This window comes from Nasonia vitripennis, chromosome 2, assembly GCF_009193385.2.
Source record: "Nasonia vitripennis strain AsymCx chromosome 2, Nvit_psr_1.1, whole genome shotgun sequence".
NCBI classification, from domain to species: Eukaryota; Metazoa; Arthropoda; class Insecta; order Hymenoptera; family Pteromalidae; genus Nasonia; species Nasonia vitripennis.
The window spans coordinates 31,889,311-31,909,056 of NC_045758.1; the positions used below are offsets into that span (position 1 = coordinate 31,889,311).

The 19,746-nt window shown below is 49.7% G+C and overlaps 1 long non-coding RNA gene across 1 annotated transcript in view; it reads left to right on the forward strand.

Moving 5' to 3' along the window:
• The window catches only part of LOC103315844, a 373,598-nt gene that overhangs the window by 87,913 nt on the left and 265,939 nt on the right, over positions 1-19,746 (forward strand). The window lies entirely within an intron of this gene.

The window sequence follows — 19,746 nt, forward strand, 5'->3', positions numbered from 1 at the left end:
CGTAAAGAATCATTGGCATTTTAATTTCGGGTTGCGGTAAAACGGAACGAACGAATGGAGGTGTGTCGCGTCTCATCAGTATCTCGTTCTCTCTCTCTCTCTCTCTCTCTCTCCCGCTTTTCCACGTCCGAACGTTTCTGTTTTCCGACCTGCCTCTCGATGCACTTGATTCCTCGGGTTTATAATCACCAGTTTTACGAGTCAATAGATCCCGGTAATTGCGGTACACAAATCGGGTACGCACCCATATAATCGACGAAAAAGATTATACTTATAGCATCGTGTATTATCAGCCCGTTAAACGTATTTACTCAGCGCTCGACGTGTTTGCTTTGAGATCTCCGAAATTTCATTCGTTATAGAGGCGTCAAGCTTCACGAATCCCGGGCGAATATCAATTTGACGAAAAACCAACGGAGAAATGCCCGAGCTAAACGGGCATCGTCGAGAGGTTGATGATCAGCGCAGCGCGCATAGCACACATCAGCCTCCCAAAAAAAGAGCCAAACGAGTACAAAGTAGGCGGGTGGGAGTGTAAAAGGGGAGAAAAAAGAAGCGTAGGCCCCGCAAAGATTTTGGCACCCTGCTGAGGCTTCTAATTGCCTCGCCTCCTTGCAGCTGAGAGAGAGAGAGAGAGAGAGAGAGAGAGAGAGAGAGAGAGAGAGAGAGAGATAGAGAGAAAATCCTCTTTCGCTCTCCGGTGCATGAGCAGCACGCCCTTGAACCTTTGGGCCCGGGCCCCGAAACCCCATGCGGATCAGCATATCACGCTCGCGCGCCTTTTTTACTCGCTATCTCGCTCGCTCTTCCTATATACCGAATGAGCATCATCATCTATCACCCTGTGCGAAACGATATATTTGTTTTCGTTCCTCCTCCGCGCGTGCTTCTTCCTCCCTCTCTCTTTCTCTCTAATTATTTATTTACCCGTGCGCGAACGCTGGCCTAATGCCTGGCCCTATGCAAGAGAGCTTCTGAGCTTTCGTGCTTACTTTAACTCCGGTTTTACTCGAGTTTTCCGGACAATGTATGCCTTATCCTCTATAGGACATTACGCGGAGAATTATTCATTCCCGGGTTCTGTGAACATGACACAGTTGCATCGGTAAGGTTACCTCAGTCTTACATGTCGACGTCGGGTGGTATTATTTCCAGCTATCGCTTTAAGTCCGAAGCAAACGTTTGCTAATCGTTTCCCGAACGACGATCAGCCTCCGTTATCTCGACGTTTAATATAGTTAAAAATGTTCGATTCAAATTTTTTGTGACGAGGAAAGCCACAAATTAAAGTAGCCGAGCATCAATCACAAAGCCATTATCCCTCGTTTTTTCGTCCTCTCTCAGAAGAGCATCTCCAATGCGTATGGATACAGGTAATACAAGTAAAAAAAAGTAAATAGAAGTATAAAGCTAGAACGATACACGGCAGCAGAAGCAGGAGAGAGAGAGAGAGAGAGAGAGAGAGAGAGAGAGAGAGAGACGCGCGGATGCCTGGCATGCCATCGCGCAGTAGGGCCTAGAGAAGAAATATGTGCTCGCGATGGTATTCGGGGCCCGAGAATAGCCGGATAATGACTAGGAAGTGCGGAGGCGTGGTAATGAGAGCCCGATCGGACAGTCGACCGCGTGGATCTTTCGGCTCTCACGTGGCGCGAGCTGCACTCGCGTATCTCGAATTAAGAATCTTCCGCTGCTCATTTTCGATGTGGACATTGTGTGTCATTTATTCGCGCTGGATTTTCAAGTAAAAACGTCCCTGAGAATATTTCATTCGCTCCTAATTTCTGTTCTTTATTAAGCCAATGAAATAACTCCATCGGGCTATAATGAAACGCCAAGCGCATCTCGCGAAGGGATGAAAGCGCTGCAGCGGAGCAAAAAACAATGCAGCCCATTAGCATCTACCTGAAAGTCCTCCACCTACTCTCTCTCTCTCTCTCTCTCTCTCTCTCTCTCTCTCTCTCTTTCTCTCGCGCCTCGTATTATATATTGTGCAGAACTGCAAACTGCTTCGCCACATACAGTCCCTCTTCAGGCCACAGCAGCAGCAGCAGTCATCCTCGGATAGCCACTAACTCCTTTTCAGCCGAGGCTCCAGTTTTAGGTGTCGGCTGTCGGATGATATATAGACTCCGGCTCAACCGCGTGCCGATTGTTTTCGCGATCGCTTTCCGAAATTTCTTCCCGAGAAGAAGTCTCCAGGGGTGTCTCTCTCGGCGCCGTAGATCATGTCGGGAAATCTCGCGGCGGCGGACCATATACCATCACGCCTACTCTTCGCTCTTGCTTTCTCCCCTACAAAAATTGTACCTAAACGCTGTGGCCGAAATGCGGTACTCCGCCGTCCGATATTCCCAAGTGGCGGAGGTGCGGTATTCTTATGTAAGCCTGCGGGCTGTGTATGGGGATGCGCGCTGCAACCCTCGCAGTGCGGTGCTAATTATTTCAAAAAGAGCCTCTATAGTTTATTTACATCGCGTTATTTATGGTCGCTGCTGGCCTGCGCGGCTCTCCGAGAGAGCAAGTTATTTATTACACTGGGAAGCCATATATACTTCCGAACTGTTCATTGTATTCGGATATAAACATAATAAATTCGCCCTACTGTTTCGCTATTGACGTTCGTTAATAAAAGCATTAATTACGTAAGAATAAAATCGTAAAGTCTACATAGCCAGTATAATCAATGGACATTGTATGTCAGAAATACAATACCGATCTCTCAGCTCGCTCGGAATTCCAAAATGGCTATAATTCCAAGCTACGAAGACCATCTTCGCGCAGCACGACGAAGTCGAGCCAGTAGTGCCATTCTCAGCAGTCGGGCAATTTCGAAAAAGATCGGCACAGCACACCATACACGCAATCGGAGAAAGCAGCCGCAGCTGACGGATGTCTAGGCGACTACTCGCAGCAGTCCACTTCGCGGCGTATGGCGCTGCACAAAGGGAGGCCGTGAGAAAAGCGCCCGGGACTGCTTCGAAATTAAGTCTCTCTCCTCCAACGGGATCGCGATGAACGATTGGCCGATTTCTCGCGAGCGACACGTCGATTTTTTCCCCCCGCGCGCGACGATCATGAGCCGAGTAACGGAGCCGATTGGCCAAATTGGCGACGGCGGCGATATTATCGCAGAGAGAGAGAGGACTTTCGCGGAAAAGCGGCGTGTCGCTCGCGCGCAAGCACGCGCCACCGTGCCCCATGGCTGCCGCTTCGTAATGGCGCTCTAGCTATATAGCTCCTGCGGAACAATGTGCTCTTTTCCGCGGTCGTGCGATTTTTTTTCTCCGCGCGCGCTCTCGGGGGTCGCTAATTGGGCGAAAGTGAGGTATAGCTCGGATCGGCCTCAGTTTCGCTCACATTTTTGTTTTACAACTTTCCTATAATAACGGAGTGTGATATTGCGGTATAACGTAAACGATTCGAGGACGCAGATAAGAAAACACCTGTAAGGAGGCGTATTCACCGGAAAAGTAATTACGTTACTCCCACACACACACACACAACACACAGAGAGCAGTATAGGTCACTTGCTATTCTCGAAGCGCGCGACAACTTTTATCGCCGGAGCAGATTTCAGGGTAGCGCACTACCGATGTTCCTGCGTCCGCAAAGCATAGAGAGTAGAGTCTCTAGCCCGCGATAAGACGCATGCGACGATCATTTCCTCGCAGGCCCATTTCTCAGAAAGCTTGTAAACTCACCAGTCGTGTCGCACGTCCCGCGTCAATACCCGGGACAATAAGTTTGTCACACAGGAGTGGAGATATAGGCTCTTCTTCCTCTCTCGACTCCGTCCGTGCTTTTTAAATTGCAACGCGCGTTTCCGAGAAACACGTGTAGCCGGGCTTGTAGCCGAGATAACGGAAGGAGAAGAAAGGGACGTGATCACGTAAAATCTACAACACCGAAAGAGAGACAAAGATTCGTGGTACAGAGAGAGAGAGAGAGAGAGAGAGAGAGAGAGAGAGAGAGAGAGAGAGAGAGAGAGAGAGAGAGAGAGCGCGTGATAAAGCTTAGCCCGAAAATAACAGTAAGCGCCCTCTCGATCGCTGCAGGTAAGAGAGATCGTGTGGCGCGATCGCGAGTCGCTCGTCCTTGAGTCTCTCGTCCATATACCGATACCCATCGGCGCAGCAGAGGATATCGCGGAGTAATCTCGAGGGAAAACATGACGGGCTCGCTATGCAACCTGCACACTTTTCTGCCTTCTTCTATCGGGTGCTACACACCGCAGAGATGCGCCGCTGCCCTCTACCCTCTTGTGGCGCTCGTCTCGGCTCTTGAAAAATATGGAGAGAGTTGCGATTGTAGTGTGGCATATTCGAGGGGTTTCACTTTCACAAAATTGCGTGAAAGGAAAGTGAGAGGACGGAAAATGGATTATGAGCGAGCGAGAGAGAGAGAGAGAGAGAGAGAGAGAGAGAGAGAGAGACGGTTTTATGACACGTGAGAGCTGACACTACTCGGGGGTCGCGCAGCAGCCGCTTTTGTCCTGCGCCGAAGCTGCATTGTGGGCATTATACCTGCGGAGAGTCAAGTTTTTCTATACGCGCTAGCTGTTTTCCACTCGCCTAATTATTCTTATAATTGTTGGGTAAACAGTGCATTCATGAATACATATTTCGCCGCGTGACGAGCTTTCAATGCGCTTTCCCGGGGCTGACAGCGACGCGGGGTGCTGCATCGCAGCGTCGTTTCCACGAAAGATTTGTATGAATTTGAAATTCAAAGTCGCGCGCGACGCTTCCAGCTTCTCGAGTGTGCAGTTACTTCCAAATTAAAAACCATTTCCGAGTGTGCATGCGTGTAAGCGAAGCGTATTATCATCGATTGCGCAGCAACCGCCTCTTTTCCGCAGCTCTCGAGACGATTTCGTAATCGAGTCATCGCACCCTGTGAACACATACGCCGGTCGAAATTCGAATTTCGATCGAGCAAGGGTAAAACCCGCCACGTGTGTCGTCTATGAATATTAGCCGATCTCCCAACTATACACATGCATACGCGATCGGCCGATCTATCGAGAGCTCTTATAAACGCATGCAGCAGCCCGAGTCCCTTAACTCGCTCGCGCTCGCGATCTCGCGATACATAAATACATCGGATTTTTCTTTTTCCTCCTCCTATACGCCGCGGCGAGTGAGAAAAGCGCGCACGGAAACGCGATCGTCTAAGCCGAGCCGATAACGTCGCGAGAGCTGAGCGCATACATAATTCACGTATTATTTCGCGCATTACGTCGTCGTCGACGCAGAGAGACGACGAGGACTTATCGGACGCGACTATCGCGGCTGGCACCTTTACGTAAGCAACGACGACGACAGCGTGTTTTTATGGAGTCGATGAGTGGCCGTCATTAGCGCGTTAAATCACTAACCCCCTTTTTTATCTGCTACACGCGATAATTGCGGCGTGTCCCACGGAGAGTCGTTATTTTTTCTGGTGCTCCGTTCGACATTTGAAAGCAACTTTTCCGGTAACGACTGTTTACCCTCGACTCCTGACACCTGCGACCTGCCAGTTCAGCCTCCGAATCTCCAGAAAAACTAACTATCTTCTAATCCACCCTAAGTAAGCGATCATACAGCCGGGCGTGATTCAGCCTCGTCAAGTGCCTCGACTAATTGCCCCGAGCTCTCGTCCTCTATACACAGCAGTATAGACGAAGAGCTCGCGTGACTTTACAAAATACCAGTCTACCTGCACTGGTCCACGCGCAGGCGCATCATAGACGAAAATCGAGAAGGAGAGAAAAAAATCCGACTCCGCAAGGTAGAGAGGCGCTTCTTCCTTTCTTTTCTCGGACTCGGCGAGAAGGGTGGCGGGCGCACTTAAGATCCCGCGCTGATACAGGGGCCCTAGGGCCCAGTCCGTCAGTTTCTAAAACAAAAGAGAAGATCGCGCCGAAGATCCGACTGTCAACCAGGCCACTCGGTAGCCATACTGTTGCGCGCGTGTGCGACGCGCCAGCCGATGATCGCACGCGCCCCTGCGAAACAATACCCCTGAGGACCCAGGGCTTGTTGTACCCTCTTGCGCACAGGCGCCGTTTGAGTTATGCCCGAGACTTTCGCGGAATTGCGGCCCTTTTTTCGGCCCGTGCTCTCGGCTATTTTCCACAGTTTTGAGGCGATTAAGATTCCGAGTGAAAGGAGAGCCAGATAAGGGGGTGGGAGGAATTTTCGGACGTGATCTCCGGCCACGCTGGCTTTTGACTCGGGAGAGAGAAAGCGTGTGGCGACTGTATTATGAAAATTACGGGGTGACGGCGATACACACACACACACACACACACACCGGTCGTTAGGTACAAATGGATTGGCCTCGTTTGAATAATGCCTCGGCGATGTTTGGCAAATTTCGGAACGCATCGTATTCAAATGCCAGTTCTAATAGAATACTCCGCGGCGCAATTTGTTGTATCAATATTAATGCATAAAAATTTCGAAGTACCTGTCAAAACTCTCAAAAATTTGAATGCACCGTTGTGCGCAGCTCCCGCAACATTATCACCTGAAAGGACGATTCTCGAGTGGTCCACCTCTCGAAGATAAAAGGTCCTCTTTTTTCGGAAACGTTAAATATTAAAAGCAATTTTTCCCGATCCGCGAGGAGCCATTGTGTTACTGCGCAGGTGCTCTCAGCTCGTTCCTGTATTCTTTTCACAGGCGAACCTGCCTCTCGTCTCCTCCGAAAGTGTGTCGAAATGATAAAGGAATCGTTAGCTCGCTCGGGGGGTGTGTGTGTGTGTGAGCGACTGCGGAGAAAGAATAGCGTGTCAACTTTCAGGCTTTAAAAAACCCTCGCTGAAAACGGATTCGAAAGCGTGGGAGCACACGCGTATACGGCGGAGGAAAAGAAAGAGTGTGTATGTTGCGCGCAGCGGCAGCGGCGAAGATCCCCGAGGCCATAAATTGTCCAGTTTAGTCCTATTTAAGCGATAGATCATGTTTTAAACAAAAGTACACACACGGCAGCGCAACCTGCCGTTGATCCAGCGTTACACACACACACACACACACGCACACACACAGACGCAGACGGACATAGTGGAAAAATATTCCACGCTCGCGCGGGCGAGGACAGCGCGCTATGCTATACGCCCTTTTTTTAACAGACGCACGCGGGAATATAAGCCCATAAATCCTTCAGGCTTGCGGCTCGCCGCAGGTATTTTCCTCATATTTTGATTTATGCCGCTTTCACTGGGCCAATTTGATGGGCTTTATCCTTTATTTGCGAGCGAGCTGTGAGCGCGGGTGTTTAGGCATCGGAAATTTGTCCGGGCGTCACGCTATGCTAAGCAGTTCGCGGTTGCCGAGAGCCGGACAATGCGCTCTCGAGAGAGCTTTCTTTCGCCGACGAGAGCAGCCCTCATTGTTCCTGCGTGTGGTTCCACTGTGATGAGGGAAACCGCGCGCACGACGAGTCGTTACGTAAGCTTATAGATTTTTCATCTTCTTGTTTTCGAGTGCGCTTTTCTTCTGCTTCCTCTTCTTCTTCTTCTTCTTCTTCTCGGCGAGGGCTGGAGCTTGTTCTTCTGGAGGGAAAATATTCCTTTCAGCGATTATGCGTGTTTCGGACACTTCGGGGTGGTATGCATTATTCCTCCGGCCGAAATTGGGGTATTCATGTCCGAGCTCGGTGAATGCAGGAGTCAAGTGTGAGAAAAAGCGTGAAAGCAGATGCTGATAACACGCGCGCGTTTCTTGGAGAATTTCGGGATATTATATAGTTCTTCTCACACTACTATATACGATTTAATATTTCATATACTGAAAATGTAATTATTCGTGTTACCCTTTTGGGATAACACGGCTTCATTACCGAACTGCGATTGCGCTTACTCGAATAAGGACACGCTTCGCTGCGACGAAATCCGCGTAAGAAAACGGCACCCTCAACTGCACCAGGGGGTGCTGGGTGCACTGCTATACCCATAGGAAAGAATCGTAAATCATTCGCGCCAACGCGCGGATATGCTCCCGTTCCGGAGAGTCTCGGATTTAGATATCACAGGGATGAACGCGAAAAAAAAGATCGGCTAAACTTCCTCTCCGGGCATTGTGCGCCAGGCTAATGATTCGTTCTGATCCGGCGAGAGTCGAAGGGATGCGCGCGGAGAGTATTGTGTTATACGCGCGACTCTGACTCGGGATGACGAGATTGTGGGAGACAAGTAGGCTGTGAAAAGGGACGTGGGGTGGATATATGCGGAATGGACGGACGTAGAAATGGGCAACGGACGCGTGTGTGTCTAAAGAGAACGATGAGATCATATTTTTCACTCGGCGGTGCGGAGATAATGCGATGTGTGCGAGTCTGTTGGTTTTTCGAATCTTTGCTTTTTTAATTGTGCGTAATTATAGTGTAATTAAATTTGTACGAAATGTCAATAAAAGATGATAAAATAATAAGCACATACATAGGAAAACGATAAAAATGAAAAAAGAAGAAGCCACCGGAACGGCATATCGACACGGAGCTGCGTTATGTCCCCGGGTAATATACAGTCCGCAGGGAGGGAACACGTGCGCCTACGGCCGGAGTAATACAACGATTCAATCCCTTAACCGGCGTTACGCCGAGCTTCCCCTAATTTATCGTCGGGCCGACACACAGTGACGTCGCGTATTTTGTTGATAATATGACCGGAACTGCATTGGCCGATCGGCTCGCGATGACGCTCCTATAAAAGTGCCTTTATTGCCCTTTCACGACGCCGCATGCGCGCGTTCTTTTTTTCTCTCTTCTGTCCGGCTTCCGGCCGCCTGGCCTTTTGGATCATTGATGGAAGAATTTATTTTTGATCGCGCTACGATTGTCCGCTCCCGACGATAAAGACGCTTTTACGAGCGGCGTATAGGCCATAGGACTACTCGTGTGTGCTCTCGCGGAGAGTCGCGCAGAGGTCATGTGAATATTCAGAACGTCAATTCGTACGTATAGCGTATATGACGCGTTCGCCTTACGAGTTCCGATGTCGTGGACGTTTTAGTCGAAGGTAGATTTATGTACCGCGATTCGGGTGTTCGCTTTTTTTAATTCATGACGAGATTAGAAAAAAAAACACGTTTTTTTCGATAACGATGAAATAATTAAAATTTCTTCAGAGGATCCGAGGGTGTAAGCTCGTTGCGCACACGCAGCAAAGAGAAAGTGGCTCCGCTCCTCGCGCAGACGTAACCCATATCTCAGAGCTAATACGAGCGCGAGTATAATGCGCGCATTCGGCCATAGAGTCGAGAAAGAGAGAGAGAGAAAGAGAGAGAGAGAGAGAGAGAGAGAGAGAGAGAGAGAGAGAGAGAGAGAGAGAGAGACGGACCTTGTTTATAATGGGTTGAACAAGGGTGCTAGAAGTCAGTGGGGGCTCGAGACCCCCTAAGGCTCGGGGCCTCATGCGGCACGGTGTTAAACTGCCTTCTCTCATATTTGCTCTCTCTCTCTCTCTCTCTCGCTCTCTTTCTCTCTCTGTCCGTCTCTCTTTCGAGCGCCGCGCGCGTTGCGTATATTTAGGCATAACAAGGGAGCCACTTCATCATCTCTCGGCTGACCGCGCGCGCTATATGCACTCTGCGGCGAGAAAGTCAGCTCTTCTCTTGGCTCGGCCCGTAATGTTACCTTGACGCGCATTATTTAAAGCGCGTATTGGAATCGACGCTCGCGCTCGCTCGCGCTTTGTTTAATTTGTCGGATACGCGATATCTTAAAAAAAATGAGCCTCTCGCGGGAACGTGATATATTATACATTCGAAAAATCGTATGCGATTATATCCTAAACGCGCAGTAATGCGCCATACGTATGTGTAAAACGAGCGTAGAGATCGGGCGCATATTCTAATTTGATTTAAAAATTATCCAAGGGCTCGAATGCAAATCTGTAGATAATATCGTATCGCACACGCATCGGCTCCTCATTAGTGATTCGTGTTTTCGACCACGAATTTTCCGAACAATGCGTCCGCGCAGCGCACGCGCCGGTCATCGCGAGGAGCAAATGTCAGTCGCGCGTCACGGAGAAAGAGAACGTTTGCTCATTTAAAATGTAAATCGATTCTTTTTCGTCGTTCGGGCAGACGCTGCGATCGTTGTTTTATGCTTCCTCTGGCCGCACTCGCGCGATCGATCACCTGAATTTCGATCGTTTTCCTGCTCGCGTGCTCTTGGAAAATTCCTGATCTAAACTTGGTTGCGCAAGTCTTCGTTGGAAGGAAAGAAGTGTACGTAAATATTTTGCTGGCGGTAGAGCCAAGCTCGAGTTTGTAACCCGTGACTAGAAGAAGATTAACTAGATTTATCTCATTTCTTGAATCTATTCGACAGAAGTGGCGTATCTGGTCTCGGAAAATCGACTATCGGACAGAATTACTTTATGTCCCCCGGATAATAGGAGTCATCAAGTTAACATGTTTAACCTTCAATTTGTCAAGAGCTTTTTTCTCATTCAACGAGAGAGTCGACGAGCAGCTCCGACACATAAAACATCGACGCTCCTCCAACTATCGGACGACAAAAGTCCGACGTCTTCCTCGAAATCCGATTGCATCTCTGCCCGACATCCCTTTTTTCGGTTTTCCCCGTATTGACCATCGCCACCTCTCGATCCCTCCGATCTGACGTTTCTAGATCGTGAAGAGCATCAAAGTCACACGCCAGTCAATCCCTGATGCGCCTATTGGCCCTTTATGTTAATTCACCGTTTATGCGTTGACAGTCGGCCGCTTCCGAACCGCGGGGGAAAGCTGTGTATGTAAATCGCCGGGAGGAGACGAAAGATCGAATTTAAATCGTGGCGCCTGTCTTTTTTTTCGTACATTTATTATATTCGGCCACCTCGAGTCGTCGTTGTCTTTCTCTATAACCTTTCGACACTCGATCGACGACTCGACGATGACTATAGCCGTTGACCCCCCAGGCAGAGCGGGACACAGTATTCTTTCTTCTGTTTCGCTCTTTCTCTCGACTTCCTCTTTTAATATGCATTAAGCCGCGCGAGTCGCTGGCGACTTTTGACTTTGACTACACGGGCGGCTGTGTGTGTGTGTATGCGTGTACGTACACTGTATACCGGACGTCTGTAGCGCTTGCCGATCTTGACCCGAGGTTCAACGAGCCGTCACACATGCTCGTCATGCGCGCGTGTATTGTTTCCGTTTTTCACGGGTTTTCTTATTTTCGAGGCATATACATCGGTGCTAATTACCAGCGCGTTACCGATGAACGGTCGTGTTCTCCCTTTGTGGAAAATATCTAAATATTCCGAGAAAGCAAGGCGACGAAAATTTTCCCCGAAAAACACAAGTCCGATCGCTTCGAAAGTGCTTGTCAGAGAGCAGATATCGGCGGGCCATGTCAGCTTCCGTCGATTGCTGTGCCGATGTAAATCGCTCGAATGGCCGTCATGTAAATATCCTCGCGGAGCGCGCCGAGCGATGTATTCAAATACCGAGAGCGCGCGCGCAATTTAAAGTCAAATTTATTTTCGAGAGGAGATCGACAAACAAGATCGTTTCACAAGAACTTTGACGACGATCGCGTGTGATCAGCCGAGAGAGCGAGACACGACGACTTGTCGAACGCCGATGTTAACTAATGGCCTACCTAAACACTATCTTGTCCAGATAAGTCCTTGGCAACCCTTGAGGTCGAGGAAAAGAAAAAGAAAGGTGACAGGGTTCGATCTCTCACCTCTCTCGACTGGTGTAGCTTTCCCTTTTTTTCTTCCCCGAGCCGTTACGCTCTCGTGTACGACGGGAAAACGTCGGGGATGTAGATCCCAGCAGATTTCAGCCGATATTGCAGCGCGACCGATTTTTCACCGATTTTATTAATACCCCGCTTTCTTCCAGGGCCGACCGTGCGTCGCTCTTCTCGGTAACTTTAAAATTCCTCTCGGCATTGTTTTCCCTTACCGATCTTTTTGTTCTACTGCGGCTTATCTCGGCCGAGGCTTGCTGTCGATCCCTCGTCATTAGCAGTGATATTTTTCGTCAGTCAGCTGCGCGCGTGCGACCGAGGACTGTTGTTCTGTATTTATGTGCTGCCGCGCGTACGCGAAGGGTCTTTTTATACAAATGAAACGCTATGTCGCCTGCATAATCGAGCGCCTCTGCTTTTTCTAAATTGCGTATAATTAATTTACAGTTTAAGTAGGGGATCGCTGCTGTACACTGATTCCGTATCTGTGCCTCGTTGAATTACAAATTGTCGCTCGACATATGCAATCTCCCTCTTTATGTGTTCTTCTGGGAAGCTCAGTTTTCCCCCGATTTTTTCATCGCCCGGGCTATAAACTGCGTATAGGCTCATTACACATACTAAAAAAAGCCTCACGCGCCGCTGGGAATGATCGGGTAATTATATTCGAGGCTGGTTTTACCAAAATTGATAAAAATAGAGAGCCACTTGTCAGGAGAAAAAAGTCGGCAACGGCGGGCAGACGAGCGCTGTCGTGATGCATGCGTGCCGCAGATGTGGGCTATATAGGTAGCTGGTCTCTCGCGCGTGCGGGCGAAATAAGCAGCGTTCGTGATACCCTTTGGGCCTCTATCCGGGATTCGCGCGCGGGCAGCGAACGAGGCCTGTAATAACCAATTATTTTCGAGTGTATAATTAGAAAATTACTGGCCTGCTTCCCGCTCTTTTTCTATCCCTCGGCAGCACAGCGGTGCAGTTAGACGAGTCCTCGAGGAGGCGCGTCTTCCGCGAGAGCTTCGTATGTGCACACACACACACACACGCGTGAGTAGGAAGCGCGGCAGCTTTGGGAATGGAGATAGAGATACGCGCAGGACGCGCGGACTTAAGTATAGGGGATCCGCGAGTTTAAGTGCAAGGTGAGCTGGGGCTCGGATATACTCTGTTTCTGCGAGCGTATGTGCTGTATAGCGGAGAAGCTGCGTAAAGGGTGTGTAGGTGTGTAGGTGTGTACGAGGCGCAGAGGGGCAGGCAGACGAACTCATCGCCCTGGGCTACCGGGCTGCTTCGGGTATAACGTGTGCGACGATGTGGTCAAGAGTTTCGATGCTACCTGAAATATCACGGATTTCAACTCCTGAAAACGAAGTCAAAGAGAGCACGCGAGAAGGAGACCGTTCGCTTTATCCCTCAGTCCGCACACCACCCACACTTCCAGACTAGCAGCAGCAGCAGTGTGTCGGCGGATCGTGATACCCCGCGGACTAATGCCGATAATTGCATTTTGCAGTTCGTGAATTCCTCCTGTTCCTTCGTTGCCGCAGTTTCTCTCTCCTCCTCCTTCTCACCCCCTCTTATTCCGCACCTCCGATACTTGCCTTTCACGTCCTACGCTGCTGCTGCTGCTGCTGCTGCTGCACGATCGATCTTTTTCGTGCCCGGCCTCCTTCGCCTTTTCCTCCTTCTTTTTTCGCAGAGCTTCGACCTGTCCGCGTCGCGTTTAAAGTGTACACGTACTTTCGCAATGGTCGTACCGCATCGATACACAGCGCTAATTTGTCAAAGCTGCGAAATCTATAACGCGCGTGTACAGCGAAGTCGACACAGCCTCCTCTCGGCGTCATAAATACACGCGGCGCGGACACGGAGGAAGGCGCAAGTGTTCTTCCTCCTCTTATTCTCTCTCCTTATGCTCTTATTCTCCGCGCAGTCCATACAAGAAGATTTCCTCCTCGGCCGAGAGAGAAAGAACACGCGGTTCTTTCGGCGAAGGAAGAACGAGGAGAGTTAGAGAGAGAGAGAGAGAGAGAGAGAGAGAGAGAGAGAGAGAGAGAGAGAGAGAGAGAGAGAGAGAGAGAGAGAGAGAGAGAGAGCGGTACACGAGGCTAAGCAGCGCATCCTGTCCTGGAGGAACTACAGAAAATACGCATATACGCTTAACCGAGGCCGTTGGGATTTACGTGCGCTACTCATAGGATCGGTTGCCGCGCGTTGTTCCAGCCTCGCGCGCGAGTTGCTCTGCTCGCTTTGCTGCGTGTGTGTCTTTGTAGCGAGATAATGCATGGCTACAGCGGCGTGTGTTATTGCACATCGAAATTAACCCGAGAGCCGAGTAAACAGCGAGTGAAATTAATTTGCTCTCGAAAAATTGAGCGAAATATTTATCAGCGCGTTATCTACTCCAATCATGCTATAACTCACAGTTATTTGCGCACGATCGAGTTGAGCCCGTCATCGAGTCTCGGACAATGAAATAAAGCAGCCCAAGGCGTCGGCAGCGATATTAATCCATACTCGATGCGCGCGTACACCTCTCAATCCAAAATCGCGATATATATTACAGCCGGCGGTCCGATTACGGAGCGTGTCTGCATACACACAGGGGAGAAAATCCGCTTTACCGTACGCTTTTCTCTCCCGCACATACGATGCATCGATGTCGTGCGCTGGCCGATCCTCGCCGCCGTGGCCACTTATATGAAATATATCGTAAAGCCGCGGAGTTGCTAAGCCTGTAATCACGAGATTGCCAGGAGCTACCGCGAGCGCGCGCGGAGAGCCCGATTGTTATCTCTCTCTTGCTCTCTCTCTCTCTCTCTCTCTCTCTCTCTCTCTCTCTCTCTCTCTCTCTCTCTCTCTCTCTCTCTTCGGCGTGTACACGTATATCTACACCCACCACTTTATCGTCGGCCATCTTATTACCCGGTCGACATATTGACGTCACGCGCTCCTGTGTATAGGCGAATCTTCCGCGCGGCCCAGCTTTTCCGTCTTCATTTTCCGCGGAGGATTCGCATATATACCTCAGCCAAAGTCGCCGCGAGGATTATTCGACGATGTGCCGTTAAAACCGGTCTAATTCTACGCGCGGGAGCGTTTACGCCGTTGCTCTGGCTGCACAGAGCGAACGAACTCTCCCGGGCGCTTTACGTAAGCCGGCGCTGATTTCCGATGTTTATGTACAGTTGATGCCGCGGAAAAATCGGCGTAATGCCTTGCGTAATCGTTTCTGCCGATGTGCGATTCTCCAGGCGACGGCCGAGCCGTTTTCGCACACACGAACTTCGCCGCCGGCTCGGACAACTTTTTTTTTCCACAAAGAAAAAGCTGCACATCCACTCTTGTTTTTCTCATACGGTGTGCATAGCCGTACATCACGTATACGCCGGTGACTGCTACCTTGCGGCCCGTCTGTGTGTACCTCTTAATAATAATTTCGATCGGCACAAATTGGTGCGGTGCATATTTCAGCGGATATCGATCGCTATCTCGCGCAACTTTCGGGCCTTCTTGCGCAGCGGCGGAGCAGCCCCTGGTGGGCACTACCACGCTACACCGCTGCCCCGGGGATTTCTGTATAGTTTATAAGCCGCGGCGCAGATTCGAGAGAGCTGGGAAGCTATATGCATGCGAGTGAATTTTATGGGCATCTAAGTGCCGGGCTGCGCTGAGCGCCGCAGCCGAATTTCGGCTACTATGCGCCGGCGGATTATTTTTTAGATATTATACACGGTACATTGTAACTCGGACGTACCTGTAATTTCGATGCGAGAAAGGAGGGAAAAAAAACGCGGATGATTATTATATACCCGAAACTCTTCGAAAAGTCGGAGTAGGACCCCTGGACTCTTACGCACAGGTAGGAGGGCGGATAATTCACTTTCGGGCCGCTCAAAGTTAAAGAGGCATAACCGCTCGCGCTCGGATGATTTCAAACGCAAATTCGCGGCCGCGGTATATCAGACGCAAGGAGGTTTCTAGCTTTCGATTCCCAGGTGAATTTCGACCTCTCCCAGCACCGCTGCCGCCGATTGCGGTCCGGAAAGTTAGCCAAAGCAGCAGCAGCAGCAGCAGTGCACGTCGATTCGATCCGCAGCCACGACTACTATAATCCGCCGTCTGCGTGGAGATACATATAACTACGTTGTCTGCCGGCGCTGCTGCACCCGCGGGCGCTCTAATGATTAATCCATTTCTCTCAGGACTAACTATCGAGTATCTGCCTAACCGAATAGAGCCGCGCGGAATAATGCGCGAATGAGCAGTGCTAAAGTCGTTCTCTTACCAATTAAACGGAAATGCTCTTTCGCGAGAACTCGGCAGCCCACACCCTTGAGAAATCTCTCCAGTGCGCGCGCGCGTGTGTGTGTGTATGTGTGTGGCGCGTCGCGCGACTTTTTTGCCGAGGAGGCGATGGGAAAGTCGAGAGATTCGTCGCGGCTGTTTCACGCTTTGGATTTGGAATTGCGGCTGGTGGTTAAATTTCTCTTTTATAATCGATATGCACGTATAATACATATACAAGTGCGTATCGAATATTTTGGAGAAACTTGCGCATTATGCGGAGGTTTGATTTGTGGGATGAGAGGCCGACTTTTGAAATTTGCATACTTGCAAGCATAAGCGAATCGCGAGAAAGAAATTTCGAATTTTTAAATATTTATCGATTTTTCTATCTAGGCTGAGGTTGGGATTTGCTTGAAACGTTGTTAATATTCCATGGGATGAAAAAATAAAACGTCTAGACGGTGGATTGACAGTCGAAGGTTTTCGCTGACGATTGAATTTCAGGATTTACGAGAGAAATAAGCGCGGAATATCACTCGTGTGTTTCGGAAGCTGTCGTTACCACGCAAGTTACGTAGTACGCGACTCGGGCGGGGGATGGCAGCACGTGATCCTGGACTGCAGAGTGACGAATGTTTCATACAGCGTAGCATGTGAATATTTTATTTAAAGTTAAATAAATTTTTTTAAACTATTAACTTATATTCAGATAAGAATCTAAAAAAATTAATCCAAAACAATACTGCGTATCAGATCGAAACTCGTAAATCCCAAACGTGCAACAGCTCCCATATCCGAGTTAACAAACTAACAGCCCATAAACAAATCCAAGCATCCCCATAAACCCCCGTCGAAATCACTCCTCTGCTATACGCACGATCTCTCTCTCTCTCTCTCTCTCTCTCTCTCCCTCCCAACAGCGGCTAATAAACCAAATCAGCATATAAACTCGAGCAGTAGGCAAATGAAACTCTCTCGAGTGCACGCAGAAGTATCAATAAATCCGGCAAAGAAAAGCGATGAAGCAGAGGCTACAAGTCGATTCCTTACTCTCGATATAGCCGTGCGCTGCTGCCACCTGGTATTCAATCGCCGCAACGATCCCCCACCGTCTACCCTTGCTTTCTTTCGCTCGATCCACTCCTCCCTCTCTCTCTCTCTCTCTCTCTCTCTCTCTCTACAGCGTATAGAGTGCCTATACTCTAGGTGCAGCACTCCCTCGCTCGGGCGAAAATTTATCCCCGCTGATGCACTTTGTCCTCCGCAAACTCATTTTTTCCTCGCAGCTCCGAAGATACGCGCAACGGCCGGGAAAAGGAGCCTGGGCTGCTCCATAAAATCCCCGCGGCGCGTGTATTAAAATATTAAAATATTCATTCGCGAGAGAGCCAGTTCTCTCTCTGCCATTCACGTGCGCGCTCTTTTTTATGGGCACGTCGCCGTTGTCACGACCTACGACACGTTCTAAATACTCCGTTTACAAACTCGCTGCTGCTGCACGGTGTGCCAGCCGATGGGGCAGTATAATGCGGTAACGATGCCGTATTCGGGTAAACTAGCTGCCACGCTCTCTCCCCCTCCCTCCATTAAAAATATGAAAAGGGATTTTTTATTTGTTCTCTAAAGTTTTTACGCCTCGTCGTAATAATTTTACAACGCGCCCCTACGCCGATATTTTAAGATTCCTATTTTCTTTTTACCGCCGCCGCTTTTACGCCGGACTGAGCATGTGAGAAGAGCCTTTTCTTTTTCCTCTCTCTCCTCACATCCGCGACCTGTATACATAGTTTCAAGATTGCGTGCGTGATTTTTTTCGCGACGAGAAAAAGCCCTACACTACGCGTAATCACGGTGAGGGCGGTGCATCAGGTTTTCGATCATCCGGGCATTTTCAGCCGTTACTTTTAATTTTCCGTGTCCCGGCTCCGCGCGCGCGCGCCTGTTTATTGTCGCTGACGTCCGCGAGCGAGCTCTGATGTGTGTGTGTATGCGCAGCTAGTCTCTCTTTTGAAAATTCGACGGGTCAGCGAGGCGAAAGTTTGCGCTGCAGCGCCGGAAATAATACGGCTGTCGCGCCGCGGTCCCGCGCGTGTGAAAAGAGACATTTGTTGTCGTCGTCAGATGGAAACCATTATTTACTTTGGAAATTTTCAACATTTCCGAGTGGCATTGTCATGTAAAGCGGCTGCTCCGCGCTGCACCGAGAGCCAGAGAGTGCGTATATGCGCGCGAATATTGAAGAGCCGAGTGCGCGCAATTATTGTTTTTTTTTCGCGTGTTCGACTCGATATAAAGATATAATGAGAGACGAGCTGGGGATAGAATGAAAAATTCATAAGTGGAAGCACGCTGTCCTCTCCGCATGCGGGAGTGATTTCGTTGAGGAGCTGACACTAGCCCTCCCGAATCCCAAATCGCATCAAGTGTCGGAGCTACTGCTATCTATCCGAATCGCGTGTGCGTGTATCAGCTGTACAAACGAACAATCCCACGCGACGATATAACACAGTTGGAAAAGCGCTGCGAGTCTAGCTTATCTGATGGCCTTGAGGATATATCTTGACTCGTGAGGCTTTTCACAAATGTTTTCGCACCCTCGAGAGAAAAAGCCCGGCGCCGGCTAATTATGCAAGCGCAGGTAGCTGCACGCGCAGTGTGTAGCGGTATATAGCTACGCACAGAGAGTCCTAAACAAATATTTCGCCCCAGACATCCAATCCAATTTGACGCAGTGGCGAACGCGGAAATCGAATTAAAGGGGCATGTAGAGGAAAGCGGCAGCCGCGCGCGAGCGATCGATCGCCGCAGCGGCTGCAGCGGCGGCGGCGGCGGCGGCGTTTGTTCGTGCGAGCGCTTATTAGATGAGGTCCGTTTGCTTGTTTGTGTTGCGGCGGCTGCTCTCTCTCTCTCTCTCTCTCTCTCTCTCTCTCTCTCTCTCTCTCTCTCTCTCTCACTCTCTCTCCCTCATACGTGTCTGTATACACCGCTGTGTTTAACGCTAATAAGGAGAAAAACGCTTAGCCTTCGTCTTTCGCTGCAAATTGAAAGTCAATATATGGAGATTAATTAATTTTTCGTCGATGCTGTTACGGCCATCCCTTACGCGCAGCAACGACAGCTTTATAGAACTCGAGCTGTTTTGATCGCTATATGGCTTTTAACGGGAGCCGTCGCTCCGCGCGCGCGATATATCAATTCTCGCGTGCACACATCGCTCGCGTATGCTAATGCAATTGAGCGCTCGCATCGCGTTTTTAACGCCCCGCGCGCGTTGTATCCCGCTAAAGCAGTGCAGAAGAGTTACGCGGCCGATCGCGCGGCCTGTATACGTGTTATTATGCAATTTTGCAGTGTCTGTCTCCGCGACGACGTAGCTCTCTCTCTCTCTCTCTCTCTCTCTCTCTCTCTCTCTCTCTCTCTCTCTCGGTGTTTCGAACGCGTATTGCGGAGCGACTGTACGGTGCTGCCGCCGGTGGCGAGTTCAGGAACTAAGCCTGTGTGTGGCGTTTTATAAGGATGGACTTATGGCTTTCATAAATCGGGAGATGATGACGGGTATCGAGGGATTTTTTAATTTTTCAAAAATATTTATTGACCGGTGAACGACGTTGAATTTTTTACGCACATGCACACACGCACGTCAGCTCGCCGAATAAATCGAGGCTGATTACTCTCTCCCGGAAAATAATATATAACGATCGAAGTAATCGCGGCGTTAAACTATGCAGGGACTTATCAGCGAGAGCACAATACAATATC